General features: G+C 37.0%; 1 pseudogene; it reads right to left on the reverse strand.

Moving 5' to 3' along the window:
• Positions 1 to 7808: 7808 nt before the first annotated feature.
• LOC108372118 (POC1 centriolar protein homolog) lies at positions 7809 to 15799 on the reverse strand (annotated as a pseudogene).
• Positions 15800 to 17736: the final 1937 nt, after the last annotated feature.

Consider the following 17736-nt stretch of genomic DNA (forward strand, 5'->3'; position numbering starts at 1 on the left):
TTTTCTACAATGTACTGATGAGCCCCATGCAGTGATACCATGCCTTAAATACGATTCGGACAAAGATAAATATGCATGATATAAAACACTGTAATTTGCGCAGAAGGTCAGATGCTTTAGGAAATAAGCCGACGATCGGAGCTTTTTTTGTAGATGAGAGATGTGCAGGTTCCATTTAAGGTGTTCGTCAAGGATAACGCCAAGATATTTAAACATATGTACGGTGTCTATTTTGGTTTTACAATCGCAAGGCGTCATGTTTTTATGCAAACACTCATAATTATGGAAAACAATATTAAGTACAGAACTGCGAATATGGGGTGGTCTGAAGTGCATTATTTTAGTTTTAGTCGCATTTATTACTAACCCGTTATCATGCGACCATTTGTTTATTATATCGAGCTTGCGTTGCATAATATTCATTGCAGAGTTGATGTCTCTATGTGGTACCAGAATTGCTGTGTCGTCTGCGTATGCAAACACTTCACTATTATCAAGAACCCTAAGCAAACTATTCGAGTATATTATATAAAGTAACGGCCCTAGCTTAGACCCTTGGGGTACTCCATAAGACACCGTTTTCCGACCACTGTAAGAATTTTGCAGTTTCACACTATATTCCCTTAGTTCAAGGTAGCTTTTAAACCATTTCAGGCATTCCCCCCTTATACCCACATTCTCTAAGGCAGCAAGCAATTTTGCATGAGATAATGTGTCAAATGCCTTGCTAAAATCTATAAAGAGGGCTAGTATGTGATAATTTTTTCCCAAATTTTCATAAATTTTGCTTGAAAATTTACCCAGCAGTTGATTAATATTCTTATCTCTTTGGAACCCATACTGTCGGCTGTCGATAATATTGTATTTTTTAACATATTCGGTTAACCTCCTAACAATAATTTCTTCCATAATCTTCTCAATAATTGGTAAAATGGATATAGGTCTATAGTTACGAGTATCAGATTTGATCCCCGACTTAAATATAGGTCTTATTACAGATATTTTAAGATCTTTAGGTACTATACATTGAGAGAGGCTCAGATTTATCAGTTTCGCTATTATGGGTGCTATCGCAGGTGCTATCAATTTGAGATCCCTTGGACGAATTCCGTCGAAACCAGGACCTTTCCTGTCGTTCAGTGTTTGTATGATATTGAATATTTCATTGCCGCACGTTTCTTCAATAAACATTGAGTTACGCAATCTAAATTCTGCCATATTTAGTGTTCTGATATCGCAATCATGTACTAACATTTTTATATCCTCGCTAAATGCCTCCGCAAAACTGTCACAGATAGATTTTGGGTCATTGTTATCAAAATTTTTAATAATGTGCTCATCTTGACTGGTCTTCTTACGACCAACTATCTCATTTACTAGCTGCCAAGTCTTCCTCATATCATATCTGAATTCAATAAACTTGGCTTTATAATACATATTCCTTGTTTCATTAATTTGCTTATTTACATAATTTCTAAATCTCTTGTATTCTAACTCCACCTTCCTGTCACTAGGCTTTGCTTTCCATTTTTTGTACATGGTATCTCTATTTCTGCATAAGAGTTTTAATTCATTTGTCATCCATTCATTTGCTTTTCTACGTGTTTTGGCCTTTTGGGCAACAAGACAATCCTCGTAGATACTTTTAAATGTGAAGTTTATCTTTTCACACATCTCATTTACATCATTTGACATAAGAACATGATCCCAATTTGCATTAGCTATCCGCTCATTGAATTTTTTGTTGCATATTTTATTGATAATTTGGTTATCATCTCTTCTATCCTCGTTACGCTCTTCAAAAGACATACCACATATTAGCGAGTAGTGGTCTGAGATATTTGTATGTACAACACCTGCCATTATATTAGCTGACCTACTTCTTACAAATATATGGTCAATGCACGTATAAGTTGCTCTTTTAAGATCAACTCTTGTATACTCATTAATCAAGCTTTGCATGCCATGCGAAGAGAGCATATCGAGGTAGAGATCAACGTTATTATTATTACTATCGAGTGTGTTGATATTCATATCACCCAATGCTATCACAAATTCCTCTTTTCTCGACTGCTTTAGTACTTGATCAAGCTCATCAACAAAAAACCGAGGGTTGGTATGCGGGGGCCTGTAAACTGCATGCAATGTACATGCAATTGTGTTCTTGTTATTTTTAATTCTTAGCTCAATTGTTTCGAAATAATGAGTTTCATATGAAATGCGCTGGTAGCATAAGTTCTCTCTCACATATATCGCTATTCCTCCCCCACTTGTATGGCTCCTATTAAGGAACTCTACATTAAATCCGCGTATGCAAAACAGGTTTTGTTCTTCATTTGTGATATTTGTCTCAATTAGTACCAAGATATCTAAGGTATCAATGAGTTCGTCGATCTCTGCACGGAACACGTTAAAATTTTTTCTTAGTGACCGTATATTCAAACACGTGTATTTTAAGTCATAATTTGTGAAATTATCAAATTCTGTAAACGATTGGCACGTTTTTGTTGTAATTGAATTCATTACAGAAAATGTATTAAAAAATGTGTTTGCGTATTAATAATTTGTTATGTACTTGTAAATAATAAAAAATAAGAGAATAGTGTAAAAATATTAAAATGTTTATAATTGTATGAGTTTTAAATGAAAGCGAGTTACTTATGTGTGTGAGTGTAGAAGTTTTAAGAGTATTACGGTAAGAGTAATGAAAAAATACTTGAAATATTTGTGGAAATTTGTGTATAATTAGGTTATGCAAAAATGGTAAAAGTAAATGCGGTAAAATAAAAATATTAGTTATAGGTATTATTTGATTAGATCTATATCGGCATCTGTGTTAATTAAATATACTTGGCTGTTTTCAATCTTTTTTACTGCGATACGACCCCCCTTAATCCATACAAACTTCCAATTCAACGCCTTCGCCTTGTTTTTGGCGTCCCAAAGTAGACGGCGATTTGTATATGTCAAGTCGTCGTGAATGTAAATTCTCTTGGCGCTTTCTTTGCTCTTTTCGCCCCCTTCGACGATATTGCTGTTATATATTTTTGACTTTCGCAGTTTATCCATAAGCTCTCTCTTTTTCCTCACCGTCGACAGTTTGACAAGAATCTTCTCACCTCTGCCTTTTATACGATATACGTGATCTACATCGTTCTCACATAACTTGACGCCTGCAATGCCTGCAATACGTTCCACAACGTTTTCCAGATTTTCATTTTCTTCTGCAGTGACATTTCTTACAACAATGTTTTTTTCGAGCTTTTGCTGTTCTATTTCGTTAATTTTTTGCTCCAATGCTAAGATACGGAGATCTTTTGCATTGCATTTTTCGTGTAACTCACTGACTCGATTTACCAGATCCGATATTTTGGTTTCAAACAGAAAAGTGGCATTTGCGAGTTCAGTTTTAAAGTCAGCTCGCAATTGTGAGAAATTGTTCGACATATTCTCGATCATACGTTTGATATCTCTTGTATCATTCTTTAACTCGGCCATGTCAACGATCTCGTTACTATTTTTTTCGCTTTCCAACGAAAGTGCTTCGGTAGACGGGCTGGATGCATGCCTCGGCCTTGAAGATGACTGCCGTAGGCCAGCTTCTGGTTGAAGACCTGATGCTGGCTTACCTCTTTGTCTACATTTCTGGCATCTCCAATTTCGGCGCCGTTCAGCGGTCATTGTCTGATAAGTGGCATCAGAAATCGTAGTACATGGTGCAAAGTGGTAGTTGTTTTTACATGCCATACAAGTAGCATATTCACTGTTCGCCGCCAAAGGCTTTTCACATTCGCCGCATGTAATTGTTGTGGTTTGTGCGTTATTACCCGCCATTTCTTCGCACTTTCGAGATCAATATTTTATTTTATTTTGATTTGATTGTCACACAGGCAATGTAAAAGCTATTTTATGTAACAACAAATAGCGAAACACAACAAATGCTTCTTGACTCGTACTTGAGTTTTTATTATTTATTCGGCACTAGATGTCCACAGGAAAACTCAAATCAGATCGGAGCAAAGCAAAAACACGTCCGCTCGGTACGAGCAAACACAACAATTTCCTCGAAACACTCCTGAAATACTTCAGTGGCAGAATTAATGCCAAACGGCATTCTTAGGTATCTATATCTTCCAAATGGGGTGATAATTGTCATCATGTAACTACTTTTTTCTGTTAACCTGACTTGGTGAAATGCTTTGTTTGCATCAAGCACGCTATAAATTTTACTTCCTGCTATGCTAGAACTTAATTCATCAAAGGTAGGTATTTTTTATGCTGTCTTTTGATAGATTTGTTAAGCTCAGTTGGATCTATACAAATTCTGATCTGACCATGCTTTTTTTTGCTGATTACTATAGGGTGAACCCATTCAGTTGGCTCAGTAATCTTTTTTATTATGCCTTCTTTTTCCATCTTATACAATTCTTCTTTCACTAAGTCATTTAGTGCAATTGGTATTTTCCTGCAGGCTGCAATGATAGCTTTCGCATCGGCTTTTAATCGAATGTCATATTTGAAATTAGTAATGCAACCCATGCCTTCAAATACTTTTTTATGTTTATTTAATATTTTGTCTACCGACGAACCATTATCATCTACCTTTATGTTGTGAACTCTTTGCACAATGTTGAGTTCTATTAGACTAGGTAAACCTATTATCACTGGCTGGTTATCAGTATTTTCGGTCACCATAAACTCTAAATCTGCCCTTTCTCTATTTGAAAATTTACAATTTAAACTACATTTGCCAATAACACTTATACTCTGGCCACCATATGCAGTTAATTTTACATTCGTTTTAACAATCTTAGTATTTTTTAGTTTAGTACTTATTAATTTACTTATTGGCATGACGTTACATCTAGCACCTGAGTCTAGCTTTACCTCAATTTTGCAAAAATTATTTACTGTAATTTGTTAAGTCCAATCTAATTCATTACTAGAGCTCTCCACGCTACCGACATATAACGAATCTACTTTTTCATCGCGAGTCTCTGACGTTATTTTAATTTTGCACATTCTCGCAAAGTGATTTTTCGCTTACAAATATTAAATACTTAACAAACGCGGGACATTGGCGATGTCCATGTCGTCCGCATTTCTGGCAAACCCGCTGCTGGTTGGACGAAGATGACGACCTCCTGTCAGCGCCACCACTTGCCTTGTTGTTGCCGCTATACGTCTTGCTGTTTTCGTCGCCCCAGGTCTGCTTCCGCGAACTTCCAGTCGCCACGTGGTTCTCGACTTTTTTCTTTATCCCGTGTATCTTCGAATCTTCACCAATCGTCTTCATTTGCATATCTAGGGACACGAATTTCGACACGATACGATACGATATCGATACTTTTGGGCTTCGATGCCGATATTTTCTACTCGATAGTTTTAAAACGATATTTTTTGGAATCGAGTACCAGAACCCTAGTATCGTATCGAAAGTCATAAAGTCACATTACAAGGATAATGTTATTAACAATTCTTTCTGATATAAATTGGGCATTAAAGAGCAGAAATTTGTAATATAGTTAGGATTGCATGTGGTGGAATTTGACCCCGCGACCTCGATGTTTTAAGTCAACACATCACTCTCCACGTGCTGTTACAAATATGTTAGTGTTTGACCGAGATTCTGCTCCGATTTGTCGCGCGCGCCTTAATGTTGCGGCACAAAAGGGGTCCCTTCAGTTTATGTCGACTCTGAACGGCGATTTTTTTTTAATGGGAAGATGTTTTTCATTTTCAAGCTTTGCCCACTGCTAACCATTACACCACAGCGGCCTATATACGAGACCTATATTAAGAGAAATTTTTTGGATTTTGGTATCGATACTTGGAATATCGAGTCTTTTTATTCCGATATTAATGGGTACCCGATATTTTTGAAGCGATACTTCAAATGAGTACCATATCGATACTTTCTGTTCGATATCGTGTCCCTATGCATATCTGCCAGTTCTACTGCTCTGCATATCTGTATGCATTTATCCAGATCTAAGTTCTCTTCTCGCAGTAAACGGTTCCTCAGTTCGGAGTCGCGAATTCCACAGACTACTCTGTCTTTTATTAGGCTATCTTTGAGGTTACCAAAACCACATGTGGCACTTAGCGTTTTTAGGTCTGTTAAGTAATTCGTAAAATTTTCACCGCTTTGTTGCGCGCGTGAAAAACACGTGTCTCTCCACTATCTCGTTTGCTTTCGGGGAGCAGAAATCCTCAAATGCTTTTATCATTGCATTGAGTTTCTTGTCATCCGCTTCACTTAGTCCAAAGGTGTTATATTTTTCGAGTGCCTCATCCCCGATTACGTGCAGAAACACAGCTACCTTGCGGTCTTCCTCTTTTTTGTCCAGCCCCGTGGCTTTCATGTAAAGGTCAAACTTCTGCTTCCATTTCTTCCATTTTTTCTTTGTGTTGCCGTCGAATGTCAACGATGGTGGTGTCTTCATCGAAGTTTCCATTATTTCGGAGTTTCTTTTCCTGAATCTTAGTCGGAGCAGTAACTCCACGTGCCAACGTTTTTTTGTTTGCGACTTTTCACCAAACACGTGTTCGAGCATATTTTGGAACTCGCTTTGCGTTTTTTGCTTAGCCCTGCTGGGTTTTAATACACGCCGTTGCACTGGTTTTCGGCAAGAGTTTATATTAATGTCCGAACCAGCGATGCTCAAAAGGTGTAGTTGAAATTAAGCTACCGGCTGCGCCATGTTGGTTTGTAGGTTCAATAAAAAGCGTTTGTGTTCACTGATGCTTACAAGTCTAGATCTTTATTAGTAATCCGAGACCGAACTTGTTCAAGCCCGAGCGTTATTCAAAACCTTCGCCTAGAGATGAGAGTCGCAATCGTACACATACATACATGCATAGGGTTGCCAACGCTAGGCTAATACAGTCATCACAATTATATTAGTATTAAATACTTAAGAAACAATTCTTATTAGAAAATAAATATGAATCGTTTTACTTTAAATATTCCAATGCATAGTTTTTGTTAATGCAGATAGTGCGGACTTAATGTATTTTATAACCGTTACATGGGGAACATAAATTTAAGGCAGATTACTATTAACAATTTTTACACAATTTACGATTGCAATCAATTTCTTTCAAAACTACAATCTAAATGATTGCAAGTTGTAATTTTTACGATCAAAACCGATTCCAATATTAGGTATATTATGCAAGTGCAATCCAATTTGATTTGAGTCATTCAGTTTTAGATGCATTTATATTTCTGTGTTTGTATGGAATTGTAGTTTATGTCGGGAAGCTGGCTTTAGTATAATCCGGCATTCCCTTTATTATTTACAACACAAGGAACTTTTCGATGACCCTTAACAAGAATATGGACTTGCTGGTATCGGAACTATTTCTTGGACGTTCATTTGCCAAAATTTCTTCAACGGCTCGGCGCCAGTGAGGGTATGCTGCGAATGCCGCATTATACTAAAACCAGCATTTTGACATAAGCTACTATTCCATACGAGTGGGGCACGTGCGAAATGTGGATCTTCCCAGTTGTGGATTTTCCCAGTAACTCGACACCTTCCTTACCAACAGCTCTGTCATCTATCTAATTCTAACTCCCAGATAGGGCCGTTTGCACCATGTCTAGTTAATTCTAACTCCCAGTTAAACATCTTTATCGACGTTATCGACACCCAAGATATAACATGTGATCGATAAAGCAGTTAACGTGCTTAACTGAAGGATGTACCTCCAGTTAGCGTTAACTAGACATGGTGCAAACGGCCCTTAATGTAACTGCAAATAAAATCTGGAAATTTAAGAAAAATTACTGTCTCAGCGTTTCACTTGTAGCGTTTCACTCTTGTAGTATATTGGCTATTAAGCACCAGAAAATTTCCATCACGCATTCCATATGCCACCGATTGTCGTTGATCAATTACTGTCATCACAGCTTTTTGGTACTCCAGCAACTGGTGTGTCTATGGCGGAGTTATGTGGAGCTGTTGCATGACTAAAATCAATTTGGCCTCTTGAGAACTGGCTTGTTTGTTGCGAAAGCTATTGGCATCAAATGTATGCAAATTAGATTTCCAAACGAGCAACTGTTAAATATAGGGAAAAAATTTATATTATATAATTTTTCACACACAAAGCCATCGGCGTAGCCAGAATGAAATTTAGGGGGGGGGAGGGGCTCGACCCTATTAAGCTGGCATTTCAGGGTACTATTTTATATATATATACAAGGAAAATTTGAAAGCTAGGGGAGAGGCTCGAGCACCCTCCTGCCCCTACCTGGCTACGCCCATGCACAAAGCAGAAATTACTGGTCGATCCTCGCCCGCGGAAGCAAAATGTCTACCATGTGGAGATAGGGTTGCCAGATTTTGAAACGGAGAAAGTACATTTAAGTTGTTACGATTATCCTCGAAACCTTGAGGGATTTCCCAAATATCCTACGGCTCGTATCGCTGGATTGTTAAATAAATGCTTACGATGGCAACACTGGATGCAAGTGGTCGGAAAATTTGCGCTTGTATACTTATCAGCCAAAATAAATAAAAATATTAAACTAAATTTAATAAAAAGGTGTATAAAAGTTGAAAGAGACTAGAAGTAAGCAAGTGCCAGTGGAAAATATATGAATTCTGATAAGATTAACCCAGAGTGGGTAGTAACTTATACCAATATGGCCAGCGGCGGACATGAGACCTGTAGAAAATGAAAGAAAAAATTTACAAATGATGAATGTATTGAATGTGAAGGGGTATGCCAAAAGTGGTTCCACTCGAATTGTGTGAGCATAACAGCTCCGGAGCTGAGGCTGATATGCAAGAATAGGAACCTGAAGTGGATGTGCGACGAATGCAATGGCCAGTATGTCCATATGGTAGATACTTCCGTCAAGAAAATTATGGGTGAAATGATGGAAAGTATGAAAATAGCTATGGAAAAAATGGTGTCAAGCTAATTAACGGAGTTAATGAAGAAAAGCGGAAATATTCGGACCAACAACAAGGAGAATGTGGCAACTTATGCGAATAAGGTTAAAGAGGGCAAGGAAGAAGTTATCATGGTACACCCAAAAAAGCAGAGTCAGACAAGTGAGACAACTAAGAGGAAATGCAAAGAGAAATTGAATCCAACGGAGATGAAAGTAGGAATTGAAAACGTCAGAAAAATAAGACATGGTGGCATTGCAATAACATGCAATACCAAGGAAGAAATCCAGAAGATAAATACTGAAGTCATAAGGAAGATGGGGAAAGAATACGAAGCTAAAATTCCTGAACTGAAGAGACCAAAGATAAGAATATACGATGTTGAAGATGAAATGGAAGATGGTGAATTGTTAAATGCATTAAAAAATCAGAACCCAGAAATAGTCAAGGCGGATTCTAAAATTGAGGTTAAAATCAACAAGAAAAGTAGGAATACGTATATGGTAGTACTGGAAACTGATCCGCGGACGTTCCGAAAAATTATTGAAGAAGGAAGACTGAAAATCAAATGGCGGAGGTGTAGAGTATATGAGTATTTGGCATTATCGCGATGCATGAAATGTTATTCGTATGACCATTGGAGTGAAGCGTGTAAAGGTGGAAAAATATGTGTAAACTGTGGAGGGAATCATCTGGCAAAGGACTGTAAAGCGGCAGCAATACAATGCATGAATTGTTTAAAGGCAAACGGTAAGCTACAATTAAATTTAGATTGTAGCCACAGTGTACTCAGTAGCGAGTGTCCTGTTTATCAAAGAAGAATGAGCATGAAAAGAAGAACAATTATGTATGAAAGCATATAGCAATCCAAAACAAAGGTAAATTAATCTAATAGGCGTCTAATAGTTTTAAATGTTAATGGTCTGATTGCTAAAAGAGAAATGATTTCTGTATTTCTACATGAAATTCGACCAACCGTGGTAATAATTGTTGAATCACATGTAACTGATGTTGATGAAGATGCATTAGTAGGAATTAAGGGATATTCTAGTATTAGATGTGATTCAGATTCTGTACATACCGGAGGAATCGTAGTATATGTTAATGAAGAATTTTCGTATGAAGTAGTGAAAAAGCAGGGAAAAATTAAAGAGTGGTGGATACTGGCCATTAAAATATTTCTTAATGCCGACGAAATAGGTACACTTGCAGGCGTTTATAAATCCCCAAGTAGTAGCAAAGGTGAATTTATTGATGATTTCTCACTTATTATGGAAGAGCTGTTAGATATTACTCAAAAAGATTGTATTATTAGAGGAAATTTCAATATTGACTGGTTGAAAGAGCACGATTATTATACTAGAAGGTTAAAATCATGTGTTAGGGGAATAGGTATGAAACAAATTGTGCCAAATGCTACTAGGGTGACCAAGGACAGTGAACTCTGATAGACTTGGTGATAACCGATAATATAAACATGGAATGTACAGTACTACACACACCAAGGATATCGGATCATTATATAACTGATTGTGGGACAAAATATCACTTTTTAAAACAAATATTGAGTGAGAGTATACAGGAAGGCAGGAGACCGGATATGTGGGTACGAAGTAAACCGTGCCCGTGGTTTTCGGCAGAAATTAAACAACGCATGGTGGAGAGGGATGTAGCTTATAATAGGTTTCTCCTGTTAAAAGAAACAGGCTACTGGTATTTGGAGGCGTGGGAACTATATAAAAGAAGTAGAAATAAATTTATTAATATTTGGAGGAATGCAAAGAAGAAATATCATGAAGATAGTTTTGAACGACTGAAGAAAGAGCCAAAGAAACTTTGGAAACATCTGAAAACTCTATATAGAGCCGAACCTAAGCAAATGAAGAGTGTTATAATTGGAAATCAACATGTGTTTAATGCAAATGAAATAGCAAACGGACTAAATCAGTTTTTTGTTGGTAGCGTAGAGGAAATTGTCGAAACTATATCCAATGGAAATAGCTACGAAATGGAATTGAGAAATGAAAACATTTCCCTCAGTAAGTTTCAAGATGTAGATAAGGGAACTGTTGAAAAAATTGCCAAAAATCTAAAAAATACGAATGGCCCCGATGGCATAAGTTGTGAAATGATTAAAAAATTGTGGACAGTGGTGGGTGATGAAGTAACAGATATTGTTCAACAGTGCACAAAACATTATGGAGAAACATAGCACAGAGTCGGCTTTACAACTAGTTATTGAAGATTGGCTTAAAACAATTGATAAAGGAGAAGGAATATTTGCAGTTTTTCTGGACTACAAAAGAGCATTTGAAATAATAAATAGAAAACTATTGTTAAAAAAATTAAGGGAAATGTATAACATTACTGGTTGGGTTTATGAATGGTTGGAAGATTTCCTAAGTGAAAGATATCAAACTGTGAGATTTAATAATATAGTGTCAGATGAGAAAAAAGTCAAAAGTGGTGTTCCACAGGGAAGTAAACTGGGGCCGTTGTTGTTCATAATGTACATAAATGACTTACCAGGAGTATTGCAACATTGTAAAGTACATACATATGTTTGCAGATGACACACTGATTTATATAAGTGGAAAAGATATACTGGATCTGAGTAGCAAAATTAATGAAGAATTAACTACCGCCTGCGAATGGTTATGTAAGAATCAATTATGTGTTAATGTACAGAAAACAAAATGTATGGCATTAGGTAAGACTAGATTTAGGGAAGAAGCCGAAGTGAGAACAAGGGTTCTACTTACGGGCTCAACGCTATAATGGGTTCAAAGGTATAAGTATCTAGGGGTAATTATAGATAACAATTTGACATTTAAAGAACATATTGAATATATAAATGGTAAAATAGCAAAGAAAGTAAATTTATTGCATAGATTAAGGAAAACTATTTCCAAAGCAGGAAAAATCTAATTATTTAAAATGATTTTGGTACTCCATATAAGATATTGTTCGACAATACTCTCGATGGCGAATACAAAAGAAATATCAAAGTTGCAGAAAAACTTTAATAAAGGAATGAGAGCAGTGCTGAACAAAAAGCGTAGTGAAAATGTTAACAATATGTTAAAACAATTAGGATATTTATCGGTAGCAAATGAAGTAAAAAGAGATGTGTTGACTTTTATTTATAGAATAGAGAATGGATTGCTTCCGGAATATTTAGAGTCTTTAGTAAGACGAAACTCGGATGTTCACCAGTACTTAACTAGACAGGCAAATCAATTTCACTTGGAATCTGTACGTACAAGTAAGGGCTTGAAATCAGTATTTAGTAACGGACTAGCAATGTATAATGCCGTCCCGGAGGAAATTAAACATGTATGAACCATCGGATCGTTTAGAGAAAATATAGGTTTATGGCTAGATGCCAATAGCGATGTAACGAATAATGAATAAGTCTAAGTCTGATTTCCAGATATTATATGTACATGTGGGATAGCACTCGAAAATTGTTGCTAGCATGGATTGGAACTAGGCCTTTTCGACCATGTCCAGCAGCCGTCCACAGCGCAGAGCGGAAACGCGGTCTTTCCGCCTGCCTAACATCGACGAAGAAGTGGCAATGAAAGTAACGAATGAAGAAAACGCAAATCGCTCGAACACGGTCATTCAGACGGTTTGCCCAGCACGAAATAGAGCGGGAGCGGTAGCATATGAGTGACTTCGAGAACATGGATCGGAAACTCGGCCTTTCCGACCATGTTCGAAAGCTCGTTAGCAGAGGAGCGGAAACTAGGCCTTTTCGCCTGATGCACATTAAGGTAGACTGGAGACTAGGCCTCGCCAGCTACGCAACTAATGTATTCGGTAGTTCTAGAAATATTGCAACATATAAATATATATGTATGTATGTATGTTTACTTCGTAAGTGATATAAATATGTATGTACCTCGTGAATTCGCAACACTGAAACAAAAATCAATAAAATAATTTAGTTTATAATTAAAATTTATAATGTCATAGACAACTGGCTGTTAATTTTAAATTTTATTTGTATATAGGAATAATTTTATTAGCCGTAGGCTATATTTTAATAAATAAATAAATAAATGACCAAATTGTAGTACAATTAACTTTATTGTACAACAAACAATTTTGCAATACTTGCTAATACAGTAAAAACACTTTACAATACTTGTTAAAGCAATAACAACGCTTTACTGAACTTGTTAACACAATTAAACTTATAGCTTGCTTATTCCCAACTCACTTCTCTGCTCACTTTACTTGTAGCTTGCTGACTTGTAACTAACTCACTTCGCTGTGGTGGCGCCCTTATATACCTGCGCTCGTACTTATTCGTACTTATGGCAACTCTAGAACGTTCTGAAGTTTATNTTTATCGCTCATTCTCTTTCTCTCGCTGTTCGCAGTGTTCATCCAACTTGACGTTTCTCTTTGTGGAACATTCTACGTCATTCCTCGAACATTCTGCCTATTTCTCGTTGTTCGCTTCGCGTTGCCGCAGTATTCGTCACAATATTTTCGATAGAAAAAAAGCAGTACATGACTTAAAAAAGGAGTACAATTTTTTTTAATTTTTTGTGCAATTTATTGTTACAAATTACCATTAATTAGGTACAAACAAACAAAGATTTCTATAAATGTGAAAAATAAATAACTATATGGGTTGGCTTTCAAATAGGGGTGGTTGTTTAAGAGATGGGGATCGAAGGGGGAGTGGACGTGGCACCCTTTCCGACCTTTTTGGAGAGGGCATGAACCGCCATTGATAAAAATTTTACTCTCGACCACCTAGGGCCCCTATGACTCCCTAGGGACCCCTTAGAAAAATGGCCAAAAGTCACAATTTTCACCCTTCGCTCACGGCCTCTTCAATGACCGCCCTTGTAGGAAAATATTCCCAACTAAATTCTAAAAAAAATTCCAGACTCTTCCTGAATGTATGGCCTTTTTTTAATTTAAGCCTTATAATTAATTTAATATTTTTCTGATTTTTATACCCGAGCGTCCTACACCTACCTTGCTACGGCCATACTTACACCTTTTCACTATCCAACTTAACTTTGCCTGCTTAGTTGTGTTTGCCACAATATGAATGGCAAAGTACAGGGCGTAAAATATTTAATAACTGTCGCGCAGGTTTCTTGAAAAATAAAAGGGTTCTTTATAGATTTTGTGAAACAAAGTATATTTTGGTTAGCTTTGTAAATATTTTACTTTAATTTTATTAATCGGTTTTAAAATTTTAATCCTCATTTGCATTTGCCAGCTTTGGGAGATAAGTACATGCGGCACTCACCTCTTTTTTCTTAGATTTTGTATAAAATAAAAAATAAAAAACTCTACAGGGTTGGTCGAATGAATGCCCTCCTAATCACCGGTACCGAGTCTTTTCGATTGTTTACTTTGAGGCCTTATTTTGGACAAAAGACGGAGTATAAATGACCCAAATGGGGGAAATTAGCCTACGGTTACAGAAGATATGTAAGAAACTAACCGACGAAGACTTGCGTGCCGCTTGCGCTTTTCTCCCAAACCCCCTGGTAAACCCAAATGAAGGTTAAATTTAAAAACTATACAATAACTACTTTTTTACTTGCGCTTTTCTCTCAAAGTGTTTACCGCCGGTAAACCCAAATGAAGGTTAAAATTTAAAAACAAATTAATAAAATTGAAGTAAAATCTGTGGATAATTAATAATAAACTACTTTTTTCGCAAAATCTATAAAGGCCCCTTTTATTTTTCAAAAAAAAGTGTGCAAAAGTTATTATTTTAAACCCTGTATATGATAAAATATTAATAGCTGGAAAAAGGAGTACAAAAGAAGTACAAAACTAATAAAGGAGTACATTTTCAGATATTTGTTTTTGGGAGTACAAGGGAGTACATTGCAATAAAAAGGAGTACGTTCACTCCCAAAAGCAGTACGTCTGGCAACCCTATGTGGAGAAAGCGACGGCGCAAACCAAGGCGAATTTATACAAGGTGGTAGCAAGAATACAACAAACAACAACCACATGAATTTTTNGTTTTTGGGAGTACAAGGGAGTACATTGCAATAAAAAGGAGTACGTTCACTCCCAAAAGCAGTACGTCTGGCAACCCTATGTGGAGAAAGCGACGGCGCAAACCAAGGCGAATTTATACAAGGTGGTAGCAAGAATACAACAAACAACAACCACATGTATTTTGTATCAGGGGCAAAATGTCAAATCTCAATTCGCCTCAAAGTTTATATGTATTTTGTTTTTGGTATTCAGGGGCATGCTGTCAAATCAGTAAAAGCAAAAACAAAATACATGTAGGGCGAAGGAAAGAAGAAGACATCAGCAGATTGGACAACACCACCTTGTATAAATTCGCCTTGGCGCAAACTTTGTCAGTATGGCCAGTTAGTGTATAATTTTCCGTCCATTTTGACCTGGTTCCGCTAAAGTGCACTACTACCGTGTATAAATTGGTCGACCTTCTAATAAATCAAGCAATGTTATTGTATCGTCATCGCCGCCAGTCACCAAGAAATTTCTACCTGGGTGAAATGCAACTTCATTCTCCGGCGACGAATGCTCTTGATACAATTGTATTAGCTCGCCTTCGGCTATGTCAAATATCTTAACACGGTCACAACTTAATGCTAAAGCCACCAAATTACCGTCTGGATGCCATGCCAGCTGTCGTCCCATACCTCTTCCCGGGTGAATGTTCGCACACATTCGCCTGAAGATGTATCGCAAGTTCTTAACTTGTCGCCGCACGATGCAATTAACTGGCCATTAGGGCTGAATTTTGCTGCGCACACCCAATTTGTGTGTCCAGTGAAAGATGTATATTTTGAATCAGTATTTTGATAGCCGTTCGCAATTTTTCCAGTCTGCAAACGAATAAGCTGACGAAGATGCAAACAAATTCAAGCATATTGTTGCATTCTACCGTACTTTTTAAAAACTTTAAAATCTTTAAACATATGTGAAAAACTTTTATAATATGATTATTTCTAAAGTCGAAATCAAAAGGAAACTTTATAAATAGCATTTTTAAGAAACAATCATCTAATATTTTCCAAGTTTTTGGGCATATATGTTACAATTTGAACAACAAATAGTACTAAGTTTTATGAGACTATTTAATGCAACTCAGGTCAAAAAGGCACAGCTTTGACCAAAATAAGCAAAGGCCCAGGATGACTCCTATTGCTAAGATATCTCACTTGTATCTGTACACAATGGTCGACACATCGACTAGGAAAGTGAAAAACATCGCCAGACTTAAGCCGAAATTAGTCAAGAACATAAACCTACCGGTACGTAAACCCGAGTCAGCTGACACGATCTGTGTCACCAGAGCGCCATGTAAATGAAAACTCAACACCGCAGAATTTTTCTGTAGTTGTAGCCCGTAGCGCAGAAATCTGCGGAATTTAAATTTTACCGTGTTAGCTGATTTCTTCCTTCTATAGATGGTTGCCACTTCGTAAGTTTTGCAGATGGTAAAAAAAGTTATAATTTCCTATTTAAAATACGTTCAAAATATTTGAAATTTACTGTTGAGTAAGATTTTTTGTTGAAAAGTAAGTAGTTTATATTTAACTACGATTTATTATAGCACGAAAAATTCTAGTTGAAAAGGTGAGTTTATGAAAAGGCATTGATGTGTGGCAACACTGTTCCAAGCAACACTGAGGGCTCCAGTAATCGAAAAAATTCTGCGTATACAGATGACGATGACCAAATTGTAGTACAACATATATAACCGTCGTTGCGTGCGGACGTGTTTTTTATCGCTCTCGGTTTTCGAATATTTGCTAATGGGTTCCATAACTTTATTAGTGTCAAAAAGATTACTAAAACTTAATGAAGTTTTGTCTATGTTCGTGCATAATTTTTGAGACAGTGACTCTTGTATATTATAAACAAATAACGAAAAGAGACGTTCCTATTAAAAATGCCTTGCTGCTGTAACCATAAAGTTGAGCGTTCGCAACCAAAAATCCAGTGCGCAAAGTGCAATGAACTATTTCATTTGGAATGTGTGAATATTTTGCCGGCAGACGCTGAGTTTCTGCTTAACTCAGAGAGGCCTTTTCTGTGCAAAGTGTGTGCTGATGCTCGGCGATATTCTATTCGCTCCCCGCCTCCTCCTGTTATTCTTAACGAGAGTGTTGTTGCTACTAATGCCATTGCTTCGGATTCCTCTAGCAAAGAAATCGGTGCCCATCGTAATAACAACCTCCCACAGCAGCACAAAGTTCCTTAAAGTGCCTTGCCTAACCAGCTAACTAGTACAGCAATAAGTGATACCACTAGTGAGTCCAACAACAAGCAGCAGGTATCATTGGTTTCGATTTTCAATGCAATCGTCTCTCTACGTGCTGAGAATGCTCGTATGCATAATCTCATTTCAACTCTTCATGAAAATAATAATAAATTAACAAACAAGGCGGACAGCATGCATTCGGATCTCTTACATATGCAGCGTAGCCTTCGGGAAAAAGATGATGCTATAAAATCACTCACAATGGAAATCAAAGATCTACGTGCTACTGTTAGTGCTGCTTTTGTGAAGGTACGTAGCCAAAAAGAAGCGAATTACGAAAATGGTGCGCTTATTGATGTTAGTACCACTAACAACTCTGCGATCATGTCGCGCATGGAAGCCAAAACTAAGGCTAAATCCTCTGTAGTTGCTAATAATGCCCTCGCTGTCTCTACTGTTGTCTCTGGTGCTTCTGATAAAAATGTGTACACTCATGCTGGCTCGGTGCTGCCAACGAATGTTACACACACTTCCACATATACTGAAATGCCTGCTGTCTCTGTTGCCGCTGGTACTGCTGTTAAAAATGTG

The sequence above is a fragment of the Rhagoletis zephyria genome, unplaced genomic scaffold (genome assembly GCF_001687245.7).
Source record: "Rhagoletis zephyria isolate East Lansing unplaced genomic scaffold, Rhagoletis_zephyria_1.1 Rzeph_scaffold_05455, whole genome shotgun sequence".
Classification (NCBI taxonomy): Eukaryota; Metazoa; Arthropoda; class Insecta; order Diptera; family Tephritidae; genus Rhagoletis; species Rhagoletis zephyria.